Source organism: Giraffa tippelskirchi, chromosome 3, assembly GCF_054371585.1.
Source record: "Giraffa tippelskirchi isolate mGirTip1 chromosome 3, T2T-mGirTip1v1.2.pri, whole genome shotgun sequence".
Taxonomy (NCBI): Eukaryota; Metazoa; Chordata; class Mammalia; order Artiodactyla; family Giraffidae; genus Giraffa; species Giraffa tippelskirchi.
Genome location: NC_137277.1, coordinates 107,631,300 through 107,645,218, shown reverse-complemented (window position 1 = coordinate 107,645,218; position 13,919 = coordinate 107,631,300). Strand labels below are relative to the sequence as shown.

At 39.4% G+C, this 13,919-nt stretch overlaps 1 protein-coding gene and 1 long non-coding RNA gene across 19 annotated transcripts in view; both read left to right on the top strand.

Moving 5' to 3' along the window:
- The window catches only part of LOC145542948 (uncharacterized), a 564,353-nt gene that overhangs the window by 121,615 nt on the left and 428,819 nt on the right, over nt 1–13,919 (top strand). The gene's annotated exons all lie outside the window — the stretch shown is intronic.
- LOC145542951 (uncharacterized) lies at nt 1,813–4,555 on the top strand. Its single transcript, XR_014080308.1, has 2 exons — nt 1,813–4,173; nt 4,442–4,555. It is a non-coding gene; the product is annotated as an uncharacterized LOC145542951 (long non-coding RNA).

Genomic DNA, 13,919 nt, shown 5'->3' with positions numbered 1-13,919 from the left:
ATTAAGCACAGAGCAGATGCTTAATGAATATGGATGGATGAGAGGAAGAAAAAGAAAAGGGAGGGAGACAGAAAGAAGAGATAACTAAACAATAAGCTGGAAGTGAAGAGAGTCTGGTAGATGAGGATGATGACTAAGCTGGTTGGTAAACAGGGAATGAGAGTTGACCTCTCACAGAATCCTGACTTTGGGTTTTGTTTCGAATGGACCGGGAATTTAACTTTGAAATGGCTGAGAGTCACTTTACAGCTACAGACAAGTGCATTTTCCTTAAAAGCCCTGCTCCTCTCTTTTCTACAGCTGTTTTCAATTGCTTCACGGCAACTGCAAAAAGAAAGGATGCCAACCATTCCAATAGTCATTTCTTTAAAAAAGCAAGCAACCAGGTAGGGCTTCTTTCAGAAATATCTGTTTTATGACACCCATCAATTATACTGTTTTATTACTGATTCTAAAATGTATTTTTCATATTTTAATATCTCTGCAGTCATGATGCCTTTTATACTCCATGGTGTATTATAGTTATAAATGACTCGGGTGTTTATTTCTTGGTCATAAATTAAATAACTGTGCATCTTTTAATCAATATCTTAGATAAACTGAAGAAACTAAGATCTCAGCTGGCTGAGGAGTTTTCTGAAGGTTGACCTATAATTTGGTAACAGAGTTAGGAGAAAAACCCTGATCTTCCTCCTCCCAGTGGCTGATGGCTCTGTGTTCCTGATTATGCTCACTTCTCTCTCCTAATCTCATATGTCAAAATTGCCTATACATCATGGTAAAATTGCTTTGAGCTCTCAGCTGCAAGAAGCCAATTCTGTTCCAGAATTGCAAAATGATCACTTAGGGTACCTGAAGAGTATAGAGTTATAACGATCAGTGCAAGATGCAGGCACATTCACAGTTGATCCGAGTTCTGTGAAAGGTAAGCAGAAGATGTTTGCCACCAAATTGATTCAGAGAGACTCAGTCCCACCCCTGTGAATGGAGGGGATGCAGCAGAGACACCATGGCAACCGCATTTCCGTCATTGTTCTCCTGTCTCTTCTCAGCCCCGAGGGCCTGTATAATGACACCTTGACTCGCCTGGACTGGATCCAATAGTAACGTATTTTATTGTTCAGTGACTGTTTGGATTTTAATGCCAACGTGCCCTGGATGGCCTTGCCTGACAATCTGGAAGCCTGAGGGAAGTCAGTCTCTTTATATTATGCATGATTTGAGGGTCCCACAGTCTGTCATCCCTGCTCCAAATAATGAATGGGCAGATAGATACAAGTCTCTGTCAGGAAGGGAGATTTGGAACCCAGAGGTTTTGTTCACACTGTTGATCATGAATAGCTTGCTGCAGAACACTCACTGAGTTACGTTTAGCAGTTTCCTGCCCCTGTATGTTGTCTTGGTCTCACACAGAATAGTTTATTTCTCATTCTAGAATTTTCCACACTCAAAGAACATTGGCTCTTGTGTACTTATTGTTTTCTGTCTGTGCTACTTTGTGGAATTTATTATTTAAATATGTTGGATGAGGTAAAAAAAAAAAATCCTACAATGTGCCTGGAATTGGTCATTAGGTTGCTGGAATATTTCTATTGGACTCTTATACAACTCTTGGCTCATGGGGACTTGAAAATATCACAATAGTTGTTTCTATATGTTATACCATGAGAGCAGTCTTTAAATCTTTTTCTCTGACTGTATTTTCACCACTGGAATTCTCTAATTCTCTGGAGAATTTAGTAATTCTCCCAGGATTAGACTTTATGGTTCTATAAGAGTTAAATTATCCATTAAGCAATCAACTGGTTTCAAAAGAAAAAAAAAGACAAATTAAATTAGGAGTAGGATTTGGAGACATTTAAATAAATGAATAAAATATTGAGGCCTAAGTTAAAGATAAAACTTCTGATCATTCATTATGGCTTGCCCATGTTTACTGAATAGTTCAGTTCAGCTTCTCAGTCGTGTCCAACTCTTTGTGACTCCTTGGACTGCAGCACACCAGACTTCCCTGTCCATCACCAGCTCCTGGAGCTTACTCAAACTCATGTCCATAGGGTTGGTGATGCCATCCAACCATCTCATCCTCTGTTGTCCCCTTCTCCTTCCACCTTCAATCTTTCCTGGTGTCAGGGACTTTTCCAATGAGTCAGTTCTTCGCATCAGGTGGCCAAAGTATTGGAATTTCAGCTTCAACATCAGTCCTTCCAATGAATATTCAGGACTGATTTCCTTTAGGATTGACTGGTTGGATCTCCTTGCAGTCCAAGAGACTCTCAAGAGTCTTCTCCAACACCACAGTTCAAAAGCATCAATTCTTCTGTGCTCAGCTTTCTTTCTAGTCCAACTCTCAAATCCATACATTCATACATGACTCAAATCCATATTGGAAAAACCATAACTTTGACTAGATGGACCTTTGTTGGCAAAGTAACGTCTCTGCTTTTTAATATACTGTCTAGGTTGGCCATAGCTTTTCTTCCAAGGAGCAAGCATCATTATGGCTTGCACATGTTTACTGAATAGTTACTTCTCCTAAATAATTATAATAATGAATGTTTGAACACTTCTGTGTGTAAGAGATAAGTATTGGGACTTAATTCTCTGAGTCAGAATTGAGAGAACCCGAGTAACTGAGTGTTTGGCTATAGAAATTATAGTAGATTCCCACTGATTTTTTTTTTTTTTTTGCCTGTCTAGGTTTGATCTCGTCCCATCCCACCCCCAGAAATCTTATCAAATTCTCTTCTCATTAGAATGGAAATAATCAAGATTTGACATGATTGTTTTTCCCAAGCCATAGTCCAGAGGTTGGTAGAAGACTCAGGTTAGGTCTATTAGAGTCCTTCCCTTAGGAAATTTGGAATTTAAAAATTCAGTCTTTTTGGCGTGACTGCACTTACAACATGTGAGCTAGGTGTCTTCTGGCCACCTTACTCTTCACTTGTGGTTATCTGAAGGACAGAGATTGAGCTGGAGATGAATAAAGGATGTGTATAAAGCGGAGCAGAGAGGAGGGATAGAAGGCCTTTCTGAAGGTGTCAGAGGTGTTGTCCTGAAGTATAGCTTACTTTTTGTCCTTGTAGTCTCATGGTGATTTCCATCTTGTTTTTTCTTATTTAATTATGAGTGGATTTCTTTTATCAGTAACCAGATAAACAGTAACCAGTACTGTTTAAACAGTAGCCAGTAAACATCTATCATAAATATAGATGTTTAATATGAATTGATATCATTTAAGACTGTCCGATAGAATAACCAGAGTCCAAATTCAGTTTTAAAGTTTTCTCTAATTAGTTTAGAAAAGCTTTGAGAAGTGGACTGCATCATTAAATGAAGAAAAAGGACTTCTGATTTTACTTTCTGTATTTGTCCTACTTTTAATATATTGGATTCTCCACTTAAAAACTTTTATTGAGCACTCATGGCTTGAAAACCATAGGAGAGAACAGTAAAACTTAAGATCCTTTGTACTCATGCATCCCCTGGCCTTGAGGATTGTGTAGTCTAGTTGAGAGAGAAAATGCATAGAGAAAAAATTCTTAAGTATACTACCAAATCATCAACTGTATAAATACAAATTAAACTGAGCAAATTAATTGCATAAATGCCGAGGGGTGTCAAAGTAATGAGCAGGTTCAAGGGAATGATCGCTAAGCTCTGTTTCAGCTACAGAATGCCACGAGGTTACCTACGACTGATAGTGAGATAAGGCGGCACTTGGCGGTAACCCTCAGCCTTGGGGAGCTCGAGGAAATCAGGCCAAAGACAAGCTAAGAATTGAATAAAACTTAAGTACTGGGAGCTCATGCTGTTTCGGGCTGCAGTAGACAAGGGGACTCTGGAGGGGGATTTGGAATCTGCCTGAGACAGAGGAAGGCAAGAGAGGGCCGTCCTCTTCACGAGGCTTCAACTAGGCAAGAGGAGGCAGTTATACCATACCATCTCTACAACGTTATGACTGCTTCTCAAGTTTGCCAAGATTAGATTCTTTCAATCTGAGTTTCAAGTCACCATATTATGTATGTTTTATTTATCTTATTTCCTGTCATCGTTTGGAATATTCCTTCTGAAGATCCTTTTTTTAATCAAATACCATGTAGAGAGAGTCCTTGATATCATTGTGTATTAAGAGATTTTGATGTGAACTATATCAGCATAAGGGCTTCCCAGGTGGCTCAGTGGTAAAGAATCTGCCTGCAAATGCAGTAGACACAGGAGACGTGGATTTGATCCCTGGGTCAGGAAGATCCTCTGGAGGAAGAAATGGCAACCCACTCCAGTATTCTTGCCTGAAAATTCCATGGACAGAGGAGCCTGGCAGGCTACAGTCCATGGAGTTGCAAAGAGTTGAACGCAGGGGATCTTCCAGACCCAGGGATCAAACCCACGTCTCCTCCTTTACCACTGAGATTGGTAAAATCTTTACCACTGAGCCAAGTGGGAAGCCCATGGGCATCATCAGACTCACTGATTTTGAGATGCTAATTTATCATTTTTGTTCCCTGAACTGTCAGCTCCTTGACCACAAGGAATATAGCCATTAAAAGAAAAATCTTATTCTTCCCTGTTTTTAGCACAATTGTTGTTGTTGTTTAGTTGCTAAGCCCGCCAGGCTTCTCTGACCATGAGATTCCCAGGCATCTGGGAGTTGGGTTGCCATTTCCTTCTCCAGGGGATCTTCCCAACCCAGGGGAAGACCTGTCTCCTTTGTCTCCTACTTTGGCAGGAGGATTCTTTACCAGTGAGCCACCAGGGAAGCCCTTTTAGCCCAATAGCTGAGCACTCATTAGCACTGCTCAATAGCTGAGTAGTGGACTCTGAAGTCAGAAATTTGGTTTTAAGTATTGACCCTATGAACTTGGGTATGGACCATTGAGCCAGGTAAATGTCATTGTCTATTAAATGAGGTAATAATAGTATGTACCTTATGTGGTTCCTAGGTGTTAAAATGATAAAGTAAATCACTTAGCACGTGCCTGGCACACAGTAAGCTCTTGATAAATGGTTGCTATTTATTTTATGTAGTAATAAATAATAAATAAACAGATGAATACATGAATGATTTTAGAGCATCCTATGAGATAGGTTTTGTAATAAATATTTTGACTTAGAAGAAGATATTAATCAGAAAAAATTTTAAAACAGCGCTATAATTAAAGGCTATAAGATTGGTTTTATCCTCTACCCCACAGAAGATTTCATATTTTCACCAGTGTTCTGAGAAAGGATGGGACGAGGGCTCTGCATCAAGAATTCACTTAGATTTGTGTGTAGCTGGGAACACGGGCATGCCTAAGGCCGTATGGCTTACAATGTGGAGTTGGATCTTACTGCTGCTGGAAGCACCCCTGAAGTCTATAGATATCCCCAGCTATCCTCTGGATTAGTGACAAGCACATCTGCAGATGCGAGATGGTACTGGCGGAGACTGAGCTGTCAGGCAAATAATGATAAGTCTTTTGTCATTTAAACTCTCATTTATTTGGAGGGTGGGGGAGGGAGAAATGCCCTTTGTGCTAAAGCTGCAATGTCAAGGCAGTGTAGGAGCCAGACTATGGATCTTATCACTAAACTTCCTTAGCTCTTACAACATAAAGTGAGGATCTCCTTTGATAGTGGAACTCTTCTTTTTTTTCCAGCTTCATTTGCAGCAGCAATGGAACTAAGAATAAATTCCGTCTCTGAGGCCGAGAATAGATAATTTAATAAAAGAGAAATTCAGAACAGCCATTTAGCTTCAGCTAGTCAAACTTACCATAATAATGGGGGGAAGAAAGGAAAACAAGAAAACCAGAAAGCAACCTGTTAGTTTGTTAGGGCTGCCTTAACAAAGTAACACAAAGCAAGTGGCTTAAAGCAACAGAAACATTGTTTTACAGTTCTGGAAGCTAGAAGCCTGAAATCAAGGTGTCTGAGAGCAAGGAGAAATAAGGGGGCTCATGCTTCCCTGATAGCTCAGTTGGTAAAGAATCCATCTGCAATGCAGGAGACCCCGGTTTAATTCCTGGGTCGGGAAGATCTGCGGGAGAAGGGACAGGCTACTCAACTCCAGTATTCTTAGGCCTCCGTTGTGGCTCAGCTGGTAAAGAATCCACCTGTCATGCAGGAGACCTGGGTTTGATCCCTGGGTTGAAAAGATCCCCTGGAGAAGGGAAAGGCTACCCACTCCAGTATTCTGGCCTGGAGAATTCCATGGACTGTATAGTCCTTGGAGTTGCAAAGAGTCAGACACGGCTGAGCGACTTTCACTTTCATGCTCAAAAGACCCAGATTTCCTGAGGGTTTCAGGAAAGCGTTTTTAAAGCCAAGTTGAGGGAAAGAGTGTGATCAGCTCACACACAGTTCTCTGATTGGTTGATGGTGAAATAACAGGATGATGTCACAGGTGTTAACATTATCAATTGTTAGGCTCCAGTAGGTCTGGGGGCTACTTGCTCAGGATTATTAAATAGTTAACTCCTATTTGATGGGAGTTTTAGCATCTGTAAAATAATTTAAGAGATGTATATCAGATCATGTTATCTAGATACTTCAGGAAGGAATCAAAGATTCTGTGACTGCCATATGGCTGATTTACTGTTTAAATTCTTCCCAGTTCTCCTGGCCCAACTGCTATTTTTGTTACTACATTTTCACATCCTTTCACTCATTAATTCTTAAGCCAGACTTTTGGTGACTCAGGGGAGGCCTGGGAGACTACAGTTTTTCTACAAAGAAGAAGCAGGCAGAGGATGTGGGGGGAGGGGTCTGTTCCGGGAAGGTCCCATAAGGTACTGCTTGATTATATTATTTGCGTGCAAATTTTCCCTTTTTGTTGGGATATCAATCATACTGGATCAGAATCCACCCTCAAGTCCTCATATTAGATTGGTTACCTCTATAAAGATGCTTTTTCTAAATAAAGTCACACTCTAAGGTACTAGGGGTTAGAACTTTAACATATCTTTTTTGGGGACGTAATTCAATCCATAACAGTTAATGAAAGAAAGCTTAAGTCATCACATATTTTGAAAGGGTCATGCTTACTGCATTAAGTACACTTTATTTAAGCTCAGGAATTTTTTTAAGTGTTGCAGAATGACCAACTATAAAAGAGGTCAGCCTGAACTCTGGAATACTAGGATGTGAAGGAAGGAAAAGACCTCAGCAAAGAAACCCAAGTGTTTGTCTTAACAGCAGGGAGGACAGGAAGGATATTGCTAACACTTTCTTCAGGGCCTTGGTGCCAGCACAAAGGGACCATCTGGGTGCTTCACAGCTGCTCTGACCACACACACCGCCTTCCAGAACCAGGATGTTGGGAGCTGCTGGGCTTCTCTGCGGGAGCAGCTGAGCCCTGCTGGACTCTGCCCCACGACCTCCCACACTTCACATTTCAGTCTTTTCCATGGGGCTGTGCAGGATAGTGGATGCTGAGGGTCTTCTGTCCCTGTTGGAGGATCATCCTGTATGCAGATATACCACTCCCATAGGACGGTTATGAGAGTTCATGAGCTAGTGCATGTAAAGCCATTAGTACAGTCTCTCCCAAATAGAAATGCTCAACCACAATTTAAGGTGAATTTTTAAGTGGAATCAACTATGAGGATAATCAAGCTAGATTGAATTTTAAAAATCAAAGATTTTTTAAAAGTCAACACTTAGGAGAAATGATCAAAACAATGATGTTTAAAAATGGCTGTTTAGGGTAGGCTAAGCAGTCTTCTGTCCCAAGTAAGTTCTGATTTTTTGAAAACTAGAAATAATTGCATAACTATGACTCATTCCCTGTGTTGCAAATATGAAGACTTGCAAAATAAGTGTAGGGAGGTGATTTAAGGAAACAGGTCTTGATTGATATTGAATTTTTAAACTGACAGTGACCATCATTGATTTCATTAAGCACAGTAAATTTAATGAGGAGGAAAATAGTATTTCCCATTTTACAGAGAAGTGTGGACAATGGAAATTTCTCAGCAACAAAAGTTACAATCAGAATGATTTATTCTTAGCCACTATATTAAAGTGTTGGTCATACAATGGTGTCTGTATTTTGGTTTGTTAAGGTTTTATGGATTAAGAGTTTTTGTTTGTTTTGTTTTTAGATAGAATATGTTGAATCTTTAGAATTATTTAGAGATAAAAATAATTTTGTAATACTTGAACTAATATTATATATCTTTAATTTATTTAAAGTGCTGTCTTATCTCCATATAGATTGATTATTAAAAACTGTCAGTAAGATACAGGAAATGAGAAATGAGGACAGAAAGATCAGAACAAGAAAGATAAATATAGGGAGTGAGCTCAGGGAAATTCTCTCATTTTAAGCTTCCTGGATAAATGCTCTACAATTTCCTGGCCCCAGGGAATGAATGTGCTTTTATCTCTGCAGTTCCATGTTTTCTGTAATATGACTTATCATTTGTCCAGTAGATTATAAAGCATTGCTTCCCTAGTCTACAGCACTGAGGCTCTTGTCTTCCTCCCACCCTTGGAATTCTTCCTATAAATCACTGCATACAGTGACTCTGAGATGGAGGCTAACTCCATGTCAATAGTTGCCTGGTATTTTATCAGAGGATGGAAACTTTTCAGTAACTTTTTCTCCTGCACTTTAAAGAACCAAGTTGTGATAAAAAATTTAACTTCTGACACCATAACTGAAGAAAGAGTTCTTTTCTCTCTCTAGCTGATTTCAGTGCTGCTTATCAACAAATGTGTGCTTGGCAGTGTCAAGGCAGAGATTTGGCTTATGCACCAAAGGCTTCTGGAAGGCAGTGTAAATGTGGGGCCTCTTGGTAGTCTTAAGTCTTTAAAGCCAATTGTAAAATCCTTTGTCTTTGCCCCTTCTCCTAGAATTCCTGTCCTGACCTTACTTTCAATTCTTGCACCTGTTACACTTCAAATTCCAGTCAATGTGGCAGACCACGATTCTTCTGCCATGCCTTGGCTTATAGTTTTGACCATTGCAGTGGGCTCCTCAAGTCTAAGGCTTTGCCATGTCAGCATTTTATTTAAGGTGTGCACCTGCCACTTCCCTGGTGGCTCAGAGGTTAAAGCGTCTGCCTGGAATGTGGGAGACCTGGGTTTGATCCCTGGGTCGGGAAGATCCCCTGGAGAAGGAAATGGCAACCCATTCCAGTATTCTTGCCTGGAGAATCCCATGGAGGGAGGAGCCTGGTAGGCTACAGTCCACAGGGTCACAAAGAGTCAGACACGACTGAACGACTTCACTTTCAGTTTCTTTTCATTCCTGCCACCTGGGGGACAGCCTATGACCCAACCGATGTCTCAGTGAGAGGAATGACTGAAGTTGATGAACCAGTTATACAATTTTATTTTTGCCTCTTGTTGACTCTATTTATATTTTTCCTGAGACAGTCCTTCCCCTTGAGTGAAAACTTAAGCAGTCCCTTGATTTTTCTGGTGACTCTTGGTGACCAGACATAAAACAAGGAAACACAAACTTTAAATGATACAATAGACAAATTAGATTTAATTGATATTTACAGGACTTTCCACCCCAAAACAATCAATTTTACCTTTTTCTCAAGTGCACATGGAACTTTCTCCAGGATAGATCACATCCTGGGCCATAAATCTAGCCTTGGTAAATTCAAAAAAATTGAAATCATCCCAGCCATCTTCTCTGACCACAATGCAGTAAGATTAGACCTCAATTACAGGAAAAAAACTATTAAAAATTCCAACATATGGAGGCTAAACAACACGCTTCTGAATAACCAACAAATCACAGAAGAAATCAAAAAGGAAATCAAATTATGCATAGAAACGAATGAAAATGAAAACACAACAACCCAAAACCTATGGGACACTGTAAAAGCAATACTAAGGGGAAGGTTCATAGCAATACAGGCGTACCTCAAGAAACAAGAAAAAAATCAAAGAAATCAACTAACTCTACACCTAAAGCAACTAGAGAAGGAAGAAATGAGGAACCCCAGGGTCAGTAGAAGGAAAGAAATCTTAAAAATTAGGGCAGAAATAAATGCAAAAGAAACAAAAGAGACCATAGCAAAAATCAACAAAACTAAAAGCTGGTTTTTCGAGAAGATAAACAAAATTGACAAGCCATTAGCCAGACTCATCAAGAAACAAAGGGAGAAGAATCAGATCAACAAAATTAGAAATGAAAATGGAGAGATCACAACAGACTCCACAGAAATACAAAGGATCATAAGAGACTACTACCAACAGCTATATGCCAATAAAATGGACAACTTGGAAGAAATGGACAGATTCTTAGAAAAGTATAACTTTCCAAAACTGAACCAGGAAGAAATAGAAGATCTTAACAGACCCATCACAAGCACGGAAATCAAAACTGTAATCAGGAATCTTCCAGCAAACAAAAGCCCAGGACCAGACGGCTTCACAGCGGAATTCTACCAAAAATTTAGAGAAGAGCTAACACCTATCCTACTCAAACTCTTCCAGAAAATTGCAGAAGATGGTAAACTTCCAAACTCATTCTATGAGGCCACCATCACCCTAATTCCAAAACCAGACAAAGATGTCACAAAAAAGGAAAACTACAGGCCAATATCACTGATGAACATAGATGCAAAAATCCTTAACAAAATTCTAGCAAACAGAATCCAACATCATATTAAAAAGATCATACATCATGACCAAGTGGGCTTTATCCCAGGAGTGCAAGGTTTTTTTAACATCCACAAATCAATCAATGTAATACACCACGTTAACAAATTGAAAGAAAAAAACCATATGGTTATCTCAATAGATGCAGAAAAAGCCTTTGACAAAATTCAGCATCCATTTATGATAAAAACCCTCCAGAAAGCAGGAATAGAAGGAACATACCTCAACATAATAAAAGCTATATATGACAAACCCACAGCAAACATTATCCTCAATGGTGAAAAATTGAAAGCATTTCCCCTAAAGTCAGGAACAAGGCAAGGATGCCCACTTTCACCACTACTATTCAACATAGTTTTGGAAGTTTTGGCCACAGCAATCAGAGCTGAAAAAGAAATAAAAGGAATACAGATAGGAAAAGAAGAAGTAAAACTCTCACTGTTTGCAGATGACATGATCCTCTACATAGAAAACCCTAAAGACTCTACTAGAAAATTACTAGAGTTAATCAATGAATATAGTAATGTTGCAGGATATAAAATTAACACACAGAAATCCCTTGCTCCTATACTCCAATAATGAGAAAACAGAAAGAGAAATTAAGGAAACAATACCATTCACCATTGCAACAAAAAGAATAAAATACTTAGGAATATATCTACCTAAAGAAACAAAAGACTTATATATAGAAAACTATAAAACACTGATGAAAGAAATCAAAGAGGACACAAACAGATGGAGAAATATACCGTGCTCATGGATTGGAAGAATTAATATAGTGAAAATGAGTATACTACCCAAAGCAATCTATAGATTCAATGCAATCCCTATCAAACTACCAATGGTATTTTTCACAGAACTAGAACAAATCATCTCACAATTTGTATGGAAATATAAGAAACCTCGAATAGCCAAAGCAATCTTGAGGAAGAAGAATGGAACTGGAGGAATCAACCTGCCTGACTTCAGGCTCTACTTCAAAGCCACAGTCATCAAGACAGTATGGTACTGGCACAAAGATAGAAATATAGATCAATGGAACAAAATAGAAAGCCCAGAGATAAACCCACGCACCTATGGACACCTTATCTTCGACAAAGGAGGCAAGAATATACAATGGAGAAAAGACAATCTCTTTAACAAGTGGTGCTGGGAAAACTGGTCAACCACTTGTAAAAGAATGAAACTAGAACACTTCCTAACACCATACACAAAAATAAACTCAAAATGGATTAAAGATCTAAACGTAAGACCAGAAACTATAAAACTCCTAGAGGAAAACATAGGCAAAACACTCTCCGACATAAATCACAGCAGGATCCTCCATGACCCACCTCCCAGAATATTGGAAATAAAAGCAAAAATAAACAAATGGGACCTAATTAAAATTAAAAGCTTTTGCACAACAAAGGAAACTATAAGCAAGGTGAAAAGACAGCCTTCAGAATGGGAGAAAATAATAGAAAATGAAGCAACAGACAAACAATTAATCTCAAAAATAAACAAGCAACTTCTGCAGCTGAATTCCAGAAAAATAAACGACCCAATCAAAAAATGGGCCAAAGAACTAAACAGACATTTCTCCAAAGAAGACATACAGATGGCTAACAAACACATGAAAAGATGCTCAACATCACTCATTATTAGAGAAATGCAAATCAAAACCACAATGAGGTATCATTTCACACCAGTCAGAATGGCTGCTATCCAAAAGTCTACAAGCAATAAATGCTGGAGAGGGTGTGGAGAAAAGGGAACCCTCTTACACTGTTGGTGGGAATGCAAACTGGTACAGCCACTATGGAGAACGGTGTGGAGATTCCTTAAAAAACTGGGAATAGAACTGCCATATGACCCAGCAATCCCACTGCTGGGCATATACACCGAGGAAACCATAATTGAAAGAGACGCGTGTACCCCAATGTTTATCGCGGCACTGTTTACAATAGCCAGGACATGGAAGCAACCTAGATGTCCATCAGCAGACGAATGGATAAGGAAGCTGTGGTACATATACACAATGGAATATTACTCAGCCATTAAAAAAAATACATTTGAATCAGTTCTATTGAGATGGATGAAACTGGAGCCCATTATACAGAGTGAAGTAAGCCAGAAAGAAAAACACCAATACAGTATACTAATGCATATATATGGAATTTGAAAGATGGTAACAGTAACCCTATATGCGAGACAGAATAAGAGACACAGATGCATAGAACAATTTTATGGACTCTGAGGGAGAAGGTGAGGGTGGGACGTTCTGGGAGAATAGCATTGAAACATGTATATTATCATATGTGAAACAGAACACCATTCCATGTTCGATGCATGAGACAAGGGCTCAGGGCCGGGGCAACGGGATGACCCAGAGTGATGGGATGGGGAGGGAGGTGGGTGGGGGGTCCAAGAAGGGGAACACATGTAAACCCATGGCTGATTCATGTCAATGTATGGCAAAAACTATTACAATATTGTAAAGTAATTAGCCCCCAACTAAAATAAATAAATTTATTAAAAAAAAAAAAACACAACCCTCAGATAAGTAAGTATAATAATTACCAAATAATTATCAAAACTCCCAACTTGACTTTAAGTTGAGGTGACTCTTCTTTCTCCGATTTGGGATTGTGTAGGTTGCAGGTGGAAAATCTGTGAGGAATGGTAATGTGTTCAGCTATTTTTCAAAACATTTCTATTCTTCCTGCTCCATATTCCTATGGAGGCTTGGTCATGCCAGAGGTGAGAAGGAAGAGGGAGCATTGTTTACCAGTGTGCACTTCTGTGTGGGGTGCCCAAGTGCCATCAGCTTGGCAGGCGTTTATAGTGGACTCTGATTCGATCCCTGAGGGTTCTTCAGACCCCCTCCCCCACCAGCCATTGAAGATCTCTTGCCTGTGGCTCCGGGAGAGGGTCAGTGTAGCCCTTCTCAGGCTGGACTCGAGCTCCTTCATCAAGCGGTTCGTGGTAGCTCCAGAATTTTTCTGTTACACTCTTCCCTTACATTCTTTCATACTGTTCTTCCTTTTGTTTGCATATTATATAAGTGGAATTAGAAAAAAAAAAATGTTCAGCATAAACTATTTCAGAGCTTGGGCACTACCCAGAAGTTTCTCAGTGTATTTATTTGTCTTGAGTTCTCATAGGAACAGATGGTATCATTGCCCTGAAGACTCTAGACTTGAGTATGTGGAGAGTACACACTGTGTCACCAGTGACTCTTACAATGCTTTTGATTCAGTTGCAAGTTAGTGTTAATTAAAGCACAGCTCACTCGGTGAATTGTGCCATTTAAGGCAGTTGAAAACTTT